General features: G+C 35.6%; 1 protein-coding gene across 7 annotated transcripts in view; it reads right to left on the minus strand.

Annotated features, from left to right (window-relative positions):
- Positions 1 to 7,204, minus strand: part of LOC145673410 (E3 SUMO-protein ligase ZBED1-like) — a 60,374-nt gene extending 53,170 nt beyond the window's left edge. For 3 of the 7 annotated variants that reach the window (XR_014128763.1, XR_014128762.1, XM_081743095.1), the window contains exon 1: positions 6,174 to 6,603. The gene's annotated coding sequence lies outside the window, so the exon portion shown is untranslated. Of the gene's footprint in view, positions 1 to 6,173; positions 6,604 to 7,027 lie in introns of those variants that run through there. The other 4 variants (XM_081743094.1, XM_081743093.1, XM_081743092.1 and 1 more) reach the window with 4 other exon arrangements.
- Between the last annotated feature and the right edge of the window lie 3,450 nt (positions 7,205 to 10,654).

The following is a 10,654-nucleotide window of genomic DNA, read 5'->3' on the forward strand; positions in this document are numbered from 1 at the left end:
ATAAAAATGCTACGTATACATGTTTTTTTATGTACTATAACTATTTTCCTATGAATACTTAGGCTATAATTAAAGATAGATTAAACATATATTATTGATGTAGAATACTAAATCATTTATGTTTAGAAAACCTGGCGACAAGGTATTCCAATATACGAAATAAATCTAGTATAAGTGTCACTAGATACGTAACGTGGCTGTATATGAGCCTGGTGTCCTATATACAGGACAGCTGTTATCTAACATATCGAATCAAGTTAGTTAAAAATTCATTCAGGAATGTACTTATTTATGCTAAATCGATAAAATAAAACAGTTTTTAACAAAAAAGACTTAAAAAATATTTCCGCCTCTTCTGGGTTAATAAATTCATTATGTCATGTATTTCCCAGCATTTTTGCATGGCATTGTAAATGTTTTGTTTTGTGATCTTACATGTTTTGTCACGAACCGACCTAACCTAAAATTACTCGATTCCACAAGTAGAGATGGCGACGTTTGACTGGGCCAGAAGTTGTTCTTCGTGGTTTTAAGGATGCTGGAAACTGGAGGACTGCACCAAAGAACTTCAACAACATTGTACGAGATTGATACAATAACATCTGGAGGCAAGTCTTTACTTCGACTCAAATTGTGACTTTAATCGGTTCTTATAGGTTCAGTCACTTCCTAGAACTGTTTCTGCGTGAGTCACTTGTTGGAACTGTTCGTGCCTTTGGTGTGACGTCTTAGTTCATATTTTTCCCACTAGGTGTCTGTGTACAGTAGTTTGTAAGTGTGATGTCACATGTTCTGTCTGCTTGTATGTGTGTGCTATTGCTAGTGACATGCGGGAAGCGCGTAATTGAATTTTCGTTTCATGGCGACAATCGAGTTAGCAAATTTAATTGAGAAACCGTTTCATGAATTTAATACAAAGAATTTGAACTTGTCGTTTTTAAATAAATTTGCTAACTCGGATATTAACTCATATCGCTTTGCGGCACTATGTGGTTTAATTGAGTTAGAGAAAACATGTGATGGTTGTGGTCGAAGGCTGAAGTTAGTTCCGAAGTATGGGAGAAGTGGGCGTTTATTGGTTTTCCTTGTTTGTAATAATAGGAAATGTGCTCGGTTTAATAAATCGACGTCTGTGCGGAAAGGAAGATTTTTCATTGTCACTTGGAGAACGGTATTTTCAATTTTTACGGCATGCTGGATATGTCTATCATTAGCGGTGAGTGTTTTCATTTTTTAAATTTATATTATTTTTATTCTTGATTTGTTTCCCGCTTCTAAATTAGGTTTATAGTAGTGGTTTGATTATTTATTGTTGTTTTGGATGTTTTTATGGTACTTGAGCGGGGGGATTGGGGGGCGGTTGCCCCCCATTTAGATCTCAATATTGATATTCACCTAAATTGATGTTTAGTAACATTTTGGCCCTTATACTTATAGTATAATTCTTAACATCGTACATTACTTTCACTCTGTTAGTAACTGTAAGCGATTTATCTGATCCGGTTGAAGTCACTGTTTGGCTCAAAGTAAAAATTTGCCCATCTGGATTATACTAATGCAGGGTAAATTTTACGGTATGCATAAGAACAACTGTTTTAAGAAAATACTATTGCAAGATGGAGCATTACACACTCACCGTACTTAATACTGAACAGAAACACAATAGTCTCTGGAGGCAAGATTTGACATTAATTTTTCCTGGAATTTTGGATGGAGCTTGCATTTTAGGGAGCACACGAAAGACTAACATTTAACTTTGCTTTTGTAAGATATCCAAGAATTTTAGAAGTACGATTCAGTTCGAAAGGTCTCTCCTCCGTAAATCTGCTACGGACCGGGGTATTAATACCATTGGTAATCAATGCCACGAGACCCACACGAAGGGTAACTACAGCCTTTTAAACATTTAGCATCACTAGTGTCGTTTTTCTTCCACGCTGCACTTACTTAGTTGTACATCACCACAACTGCCTCTGGTGGCGAAAATTGGAACTAATTCTGTTTTCTACACCTATCACTTGTGCACGTTTCCAAATGTAGCCCTTTCAAGTTTGGTTGCATTGCGTCAAATAGTTACGTCTCCAGAGTTTTCTGAACAGCGATACTTATTGTATGATAACCTGGTACGTCAACGCTAGAAATTTCCAGCTAAATACACTTTGTCGACTTTCTTATATGTTTGTTTCCAGGTCTCACTCTTTTATGGTAATTTTAGTTATATAGTATTTAATTGTCACCGGATATTCTTTCTAGTAACTTATGGTATTTCTTGGTTGTATTGGTGTACAGCGTCCATTCTAGTACCAATGTTATGTTAAACATGTATTTACTTTTTCATGTTGGATCTTAACAACATGAGTGCTTACAAGAAATGATCGGATCTTTCGCAGAGAAGACGCTCACCCGAACCAAGGTGCATTTAGAGAGCTCTTGTATTGGATGTAATGGGGCACATACCCAATTAAAGCTTTTACAGTACAGAGCATACCTACCTTTACCGAACGAACAAGAATATTTCGAGCGTAGGTATACGATATACTTTACTGAATTATTTCATAAAACGATATCCGCTCTCACAATTTTTTTTATTTTGCGATGTACTGATGTTTTTCGATATTTAAATAACCAATATCAATATCACCAAATATCAATATCTTAACACTGAACTGTCCAATCGGAATATATGGTAGCGAAAATATCCATTTCTTTTTAAAACTAAATAAAAGAAAAGTTTAGAACTATTTCAGTACTACTTAATGAAATTCTCAAAATAAATTTGTTTAACATATATAAAGGTCTATTCAGTTTTTTTTTTTTTTTTTTTTAACGGTCGAAATGGTTAGGTTTACTAACTTACAAATGAACAACAATCTTTTACTTCTGTTTTATAAATATTAGTTTGAATCAAACGTAAGTTTCGGTCCCTTATACAATAGCTGTTATCCAAGCTCCTCCCAAAACCGTCAAAGTTTATTTTCGTACCACAATTAATGCCATCCCAAAGACGATTTATTTCCCGATACGACCTAATCAGGGTTACTAGTGTTTTCTCAGGATCTCTTTCAATTTCAGGGAGATCTGTATGTATTCTGGATTTATCCTTGCTACAATAAATTACTCGAATTACATATTAGCACCGTATTTACTAAATAAGCATACACTCGGAGTGACCCAACATATGGAGAAATCAAAATGTATTTTATGTTTTCTTTCACACTCGTACAAAGTTATCCATGTTGGATTATACATAGATTTCAAAGAATGTAATTTAGATGCTAGGTGATCCGGAAATACTCGTTACCATTCTCTGGGTGTATCAGGTAGTCATGTGGGTGTTTCTTTACGGCAAAAATTTCGAGAAAATATCTCTGCTGATGTCTTACTCACAAGTTTGGAACAGAAATTAGGCGAAAGTGATACGAGTCTTTTCCTAGCAGAGGTATCTTTTTTATTTGAATGGCTTGGATCAATATTTGTATATTGTACTGCAAAAATACCTATTAGACACCTTTAGGAAAACATATTTTAAGCAAAATTCCACCACAACAATTCGAACTATGTAAAGAGCCTTGCTTCCATTTTTTCATCTACAAAAAAATTTATATCATGAATCAATACAGTGTAGTGGAATGAAAAAGACGTTTTTTAAAATAAAAACTACTATCATTAAATAAAATACAGTAGGTGAAATACAGTCTTAGTCTTCCTTTTTGCAAGTATGTCTCACTAGCCTTTCTTTGTTAACTTTGTATAACACATAGAGCACTTTCTAATATTGCCATATTCTACCAATGTATAACATGACAAACCAAAACGAAGAGGAAATCTGAAACTTTCCAGTGATGTATGATACATAATTTTGCAATCCTATGTTACGAGATCTAATTGTTTAACTTAATATTTACATAAATTAGCGAAGTTGTAAATTTTGTTTCGATTCTAAAAAAGGCTGGCCTCCATCAACTCATCATTATTCTAGGATCAACCTAGGAAATTGTAGAGCATTCTTCAAAATGCCTTTGTCTCAAGTTTCGACTTTTATCGCTTATTAGCAAATGCAAAGTGGCTTATTTCCTTCCTCCTACGGATGCACACTCCAGCTGTTGCACAGTTATACAAGATTCGAACAGCCTGGCTCTGTTATATAGCATTCGTGCTGTTTGGTAACCACATGTGAAGGACTGAATTATGAAAAGACATTTTGCACAATGGTTTTCAATTTCAGTGTGCATGCAATTTTATTTCTCGTTTTTGTACTACTTTTAGGTGGGCTGATTCTTCAGAGAATTCCTAGTTTTACTGCAAGTTTGATAAAGTTTTGCGTCAACGACGAATTCCCATCTACCCACCTACGAAATATACCAACTGCTGTAATGAAGCTTGCATTTAATGTTCTTGTTTTAGAAAAATAATTAGTATTTGATTCTGTGATATTTCAAAGTATTCACCTGAATAAGTGATAATATTATATTTATAGTCTGTTAAAGATAGCATTATTAACCAGAAGAATATTTAAATTCCAATAGAACGAACTTCGGCAGAAACAATCCAACCGTCCGCCATCCTTTGCTCAAAGCAGGAATACGCTACGTAGTGACATTTATTTATCGGGAAGGATTCAAAATGGGAACATCTTGTTGCATGAAGTAAAGAAATCTCTCGACTTTTATCTTAAGGAACAGACGACCATTTCTAAAATGTACACAAATTCTCAAAATAATAACCCACAAGTAGTTGAATAATGTAAAACTGCTTTCCACTACGATTTTAATCTTGTTGTGTTAAGGGTTCTATTTGTCTTCAAGATTCGGTAGTGTTACTAAGTGCACGGTACGCTGAGCAAAACTCTCTATCAACAACGTTTTTAAGACACAATGATGATTATTTATGCGCAGCACAGTGTTTGACTGCAAAGGAATTTGCATCACACATGAAACTTCCGAATACTCTACTTCCGTTTTTCCACCGGTTCTCGCGTTCCTAAACTTTAAAAGGGCAAAAGTTGATTATAATAATTAAAATATATTTGAAGTAGTGTAGTATTTCTGTGGTGCTCATTAATTTAAAATAAAATTTTAATAAGTATGGAATAAATTTTGGTTTATTTTAACATCAGATGGAATAAAGGTTAGATGCCATTAAATTGCACGTCTCATTGAATATTTTTGATTTGTTTTGTTGAGTGAGTCACAAAATATTTTTTTTGAAACCTTTATTCGCATGTTAGGTAAACAATATATATATTTTTTTTAATGTTATCTCGCTCAGCGCAGTGCAGTAAATCATCTTTTTGACGGAACATTACTGCCTAACTTTGTGGGTTAAATGTGGTTCTTAAGTTCCTGACTTCCCTATCTGGGAGATTATCAAAATTCGAACCCAGAACTTATCGAAAATATTTCTTTCGTCTTCCTTCACAGAATGTGACAAATTAATGCTAGCTAAACCTTTCGCTAAGGGAATAAATGGTTTCACTTTGCTTTTGGATGCCCGGAACTTTGAAAAAGATGTCTTCGGTACATGATATCGTTCACTTACAGAATTTTGGTACTTCAAAGGAAACAGACACTAACCACGCACACGTTATAACTGAGCACAAATTCATTTGTGTTTTGCACTAAAGTTTACTATTATTGGGTGGCATTTAGAATCTCCACAAACTCGTTTCATGACTTAAGAATGGAGTTGATTTTCAGTGTAACGTCCATTTCAGTAGCGAGGGTATTTAAGACGGGACCAACTGATTAACCTGGTATCCGAACCACATGACCTATTGCTGGGAATCAAACCTGGGTTTCCTACGCCGACTTCATAATTGAGTATCTTGTTTTTGTATAAATTCTGATAAAGGTAGAAAACAACGAGTCCTGGGGAACTTCTAACCGCTTTCACTCGCTCAGCAATATTTTGTAAAGTAAGGAACACTGGATATCTTATACGTGCAAGATTGTGGAGAGAAATTGAAAGCTATTCTTACTATTATTATTATTATTGAACCCAGTATTATCATGTAAAAATTGCGAAGGAAATTATTTTTCAACGATTACTTCTGGTGTATACCATGAATTTAATTTATGCTAAGTAGAATTCCAGCGTGTGGCTCAGCGAAAAATATTCTAAATAACAATGAGAATGGCCGTTAAGAGGAAGAAATCTTTGAGTAAGTCACTAACCTGATATGTAAATATATTTAAATTCACGTCTATATATTTACTTTTCTTCTTTTCCGAAACCACTAATCGTTAACGAAATAACCTCAGGCATATATCCTATAAGCAAATATGTAAAATTGTTTTATGTGTATTTCACAAGGAGGATTTTTCAAATTAAATGTAAATTGTCCATGTGCTAACGGTTCCCTTTAACTGGGTCATTACTTAACACTTTTTCATCTTCGCCATATCATCGTTTTCTAGTTATAACAGGTGTACTTTTTTCTTCTTCTTCTGCGGTCGCTTTGTGCACTATCGAATAACGTTTACCGGAAACTATAGACGGTGTTAATAAAAGAAACAGATGATGTAATGAGATGAATATTTAGGCCGCACCTTCATTACTCCCGAAATTCCCAGCACATATAAATAAATTAGGGTACCTCGACTAGTTCCGATCTGCGAATTGCGAAAATCGACGAAAAGATGCGAATGCGTACGTTCCCAACATGATGTGATTGTTCGTCCCAATTCGTGCGATTGTAGAGTCGTCTGCAGAGGAATTGAGCGCTACGTGAGAGAAAAAACTTTGTTTTGCAGGAAAGTAGACGACGTTGTGAGGTGCAGTTAGTGTTGCAAATAGAAAAAATACCTCCTTTTTTAAAAAAATGTACGTTTTTTTTAGAAAAACAAAAAATTACCTGTCGTTTATTTCTAAATTTCGTTTTTTTTCAAATAGTCATTTGTAATGCATCTCACGTCTATTTAAGTATGAAATATTTTTATGTACATGTAAACACAGTAAAATGCAACATAAGTTAAACGTTAGATACTGATACGCTACAAATATTTTACAATTTATATGAATAGCATACCTACTAAGGCTAGTTTTAGAAGGAAGCATTTATCGTAGCAGATGTGCTGCCAAAAATTTCATATAATATTCTATGGCATCAAAAGTATATGGTGCTTTTAAATGGTAGCATTGTGATAAGCATCTATCATGACGTAGCAAACAAATCACTGGAGAAGAGCGCAATTAGGGCTCCGAAATTAAGCGAGAAGCAGCTAAAGCTATAGTAATTGTAACAACAGGACTCGCCGGTCATATTGAAAAACGAAAATCACAAAGAAGTATGTGGGCAAAGAGCATCCCTGCTACAACTCACTTTTCTTTAATACAATTCAATTTCTCACACAAAACAAAGAGCATGGATATTTGGGAGATCTTAAATTGACAAAACCAGAGCACCGCACAATATGACGTCACTAAATGTGATAGTAGGTTGAGCAGTGTTTCCAACTGATTTGGTGTCAACTTATTATTTTTATACTAGAATAACAGACCGGTAAAAAAAAATGTTTAAAAATAATTATCTGTTAATGAAGTAATATACTTAAAGATATATTTGTATATTTGTATGAAAACATAGCATTTCCACACGCGATATTTGATGATGTGCTCCGCGAAAGATTTGTTGCCACAAAAAATTTGGAGATCTACAATATATAATTGACATAAAAGTTAATGATAGGTCTACATCATATTAATATGTGACAGGCCCTTATCCATGGGGTCTAGGGGTCGGGCTCCTCTAAATTTTTACGGTACTGGTCCCCTAAAATTTTCACAGAACGCTTGCAAATGAACTATAAACAGGGTGCAAAATTTCGAAGTCAGACGCATTCGCCAATCCAAAAATAATGGTCGCCAGTATCTCTCACGTACAAATTGAGATGTCCTCTCCCCAAACGCCCTTTGGTTTGACATAGAAAGACATCACATTCCGTGTTTTCTCTCACTCGGTGACGATTATTTTCTTACGAAACAGAAAATGCGCCGCACTGTGAGTTCAGGCAGAAACCATTCCTACTGGACACTGGTTGCCAGCTCTAAATTTCCAGTTGCCAATTTATAGTCTAAAATTTGTACGCTTCGCTATAATATGATGATTAACTATAATACGTTTGGATCGGGACTCCCTCCCAAACTTCTACCGGGCTTCCCCTAGATTTTTGGGCTGGCTACCAGCCTAGTGAAAAGTGACAGGGCCGTAACTTGAGGAGGGAGGGGGCAAATGCTTCCCCAAGGAAGCTCCCCGCCGTTCGGGGGGACCCATTTTAAGACATTTTCTTACTCCGTATACGATGCGAACATGAAATTATAAATGAAGCATCGAATATGTTCACTATCTATATTATAAAAGAGAACGTACAAATCCTTTGTTCCCTCATCACGCTAATACGGCTGAACCAATTTCTTTTATTTTTGGGGGGTTATTAGGATTTGGACCCTAGATGGTTTTTATCATATCACTTTAATTTTTAATTACCAGTGTCTTGAGATAATTGACCATTCAAGTGTCCATAACGTACAAATCCTTTGTTAGTTCATCATAGGTAAAAATAAACGTATTTATATGCAACCCGCATGACCGTGTCACTCGGCGGGTTAACATAAATGACAGGCGCTATAATGTTAACATTTACTGCAATTTGAAAGCGAAAAAGTAAAAATTATCTAAGTAACAAAGTTTATTGCGTTCCGGGGTGACCGCAGCGAAGCGGGGTGAACGCTGCTAGTATTACATAAACAAAGCAACACATAAAAAGTAAATAAAACAAAAATGAGTCGTGAGCCCATTTCAATAAAAAAGTTGCTATTAGGGGCCCTAGAAGTAATGTTTATTCGTATGGCTTTGATATTTGTCAATATTGCCCCCTTAATTCATTTGTCATGTGTGGAACGGGATCAAAGGTGTAACTAACGACCCGGGCCCACAAAGAGTAAGAGAAAGATGGAAAGAGGAAGCCCAAGAATTAGATAAACAACTTTTTTCTAGGAGCACCAAATACGGGAATTAATGCTTACCCCCCTCCCAAGAAAACAATCTAAGTTACGGCGCTGGATAAATGGATGCAGGTGTAGAATACATAAACATAAAAACAGTAATTTATGATTAAAATGAATGACTGCGTGTAAAAGAGGACTGTACTACTAATTTTTAAAAATTATATAACGTTTGCTGTACGTAGAAAACGATGGTGCTGTCCTATTTTATGAGTTTGAATTTGCAAAATTTACTAAAGAAAGATGGGGGACCAAAACTCCATAAAAACACAATGTTTATAGGTGGAATGAGTTCGTGTTGTGGAAAGATAATTGATATTGATATGTGAGTAATTGTTGAACTGAGTAGACTGGAAATGCCATGTGCTGAATGGAAAATTGTGCAATTACTATTTGCTAGTAATTAGAATGGACAAATATAACGTGCATTGCGGCGTTCTAGCCCGACTTCGCTTGCTAGCGCTCGATCGTCAATATTTATTTATTTATTTATTGATACAAGTCATGGCCATTACCGAGATCTATGGCCTTAAGCACGTCAGGTTGGAGGGATGACATCCTAAGCGAGCACACAATCACGGTACGGAGGAGGGATATAAGGAACGGATAAGGAAAGAAGCGGCCTGAGGCCTGTAAATTAGATACCAATCCGGTATTTACCTGGTGTGAATGAGGAAATCCCAGGAAAACCCTCATTTAGGATAGCTAGCCTGAAAAAGCTGTTACACCTTTTCGACCGACTGACCCTGCCGGAAATCGAGCCCAGGACCAAAGGCGAGAGCATTAGCGACTACTCATGCTCAGCAATACTGTCTGAAACTCTTTAGTTAGTAGTATGTTTGGCTTTAGGTAGATTAACCTCAAAAACATTTAAGGAAACATCAATGATTTTCAACAAAACATGCTTTCTCCCAGTAATCCGGCATATGGCTAGTTTTCAAAGCACATACTGAGAAAAAGAAATTGTAGTTAGCATACTCAAAACGGTAAGTTATATGCGTAATTCCTGTAGTTTTCGGACTTAGCGTACAACAGACGTATAACTGAAAACGCATGTTTTATAATACTTTCCGAATAAGTGTTACATCTATACGTACTTTCTGTATAAAACAATATAGCCGGCCAGGATCTCACATATAAATGGACGTATATAAGTGTAACTGAAGAATGTAACATAGGTACGGAAAACTGTTAGATGTCAGACATCCTGCAATGGCATGATGTAACATCTAAGGGCAGTGCTTATGTAGCATATGCTCCATACTGATTTCTGTAATAAGCAAGAGGATTTTGTATATTTGTAGAATATACCGCTGTCCGGAGAACGGATTTTTCTTAGTGTGCAGTTTCTAAGCAAGGGCGCCCATGTTGCGGTTTTCAAGGGGGGAAGTATAAGCGACGTTTCAAATATAGTTTCGAATTATGCTGTAAGTAATGTAAAAATTCTATCCATAAGCAAGGCAGCTCTGTTGACAGTATTACTGCTAAAATAATATGCCAAAGTGGATTATAATTTAAGACACCTGGAATTTGTTCGTGTACTGGTGAACAATAAAAAACACATTATGTTGTTACAGCGGTTGTGTGAGTTGCGTTTTACATTCAACAAACGAACAAGATTATACACAAACAATGCACTGAATAATGCTTA

This window comes from Thermobia domestica, chromosome 16 (genome assembly GCF_964235325.1).
Source record: "Thermobia domestica chromosome 16, izTheDome1.hap1.1, whole genome shotgun sequence".
Taxonomy (NCBI): domain Eukaryota; kingdom Metazoa; phylum Arthropoda; class Insecta; order Zygentoma; family Lepismatidae; genus Thermobia; species Thermobia domestica.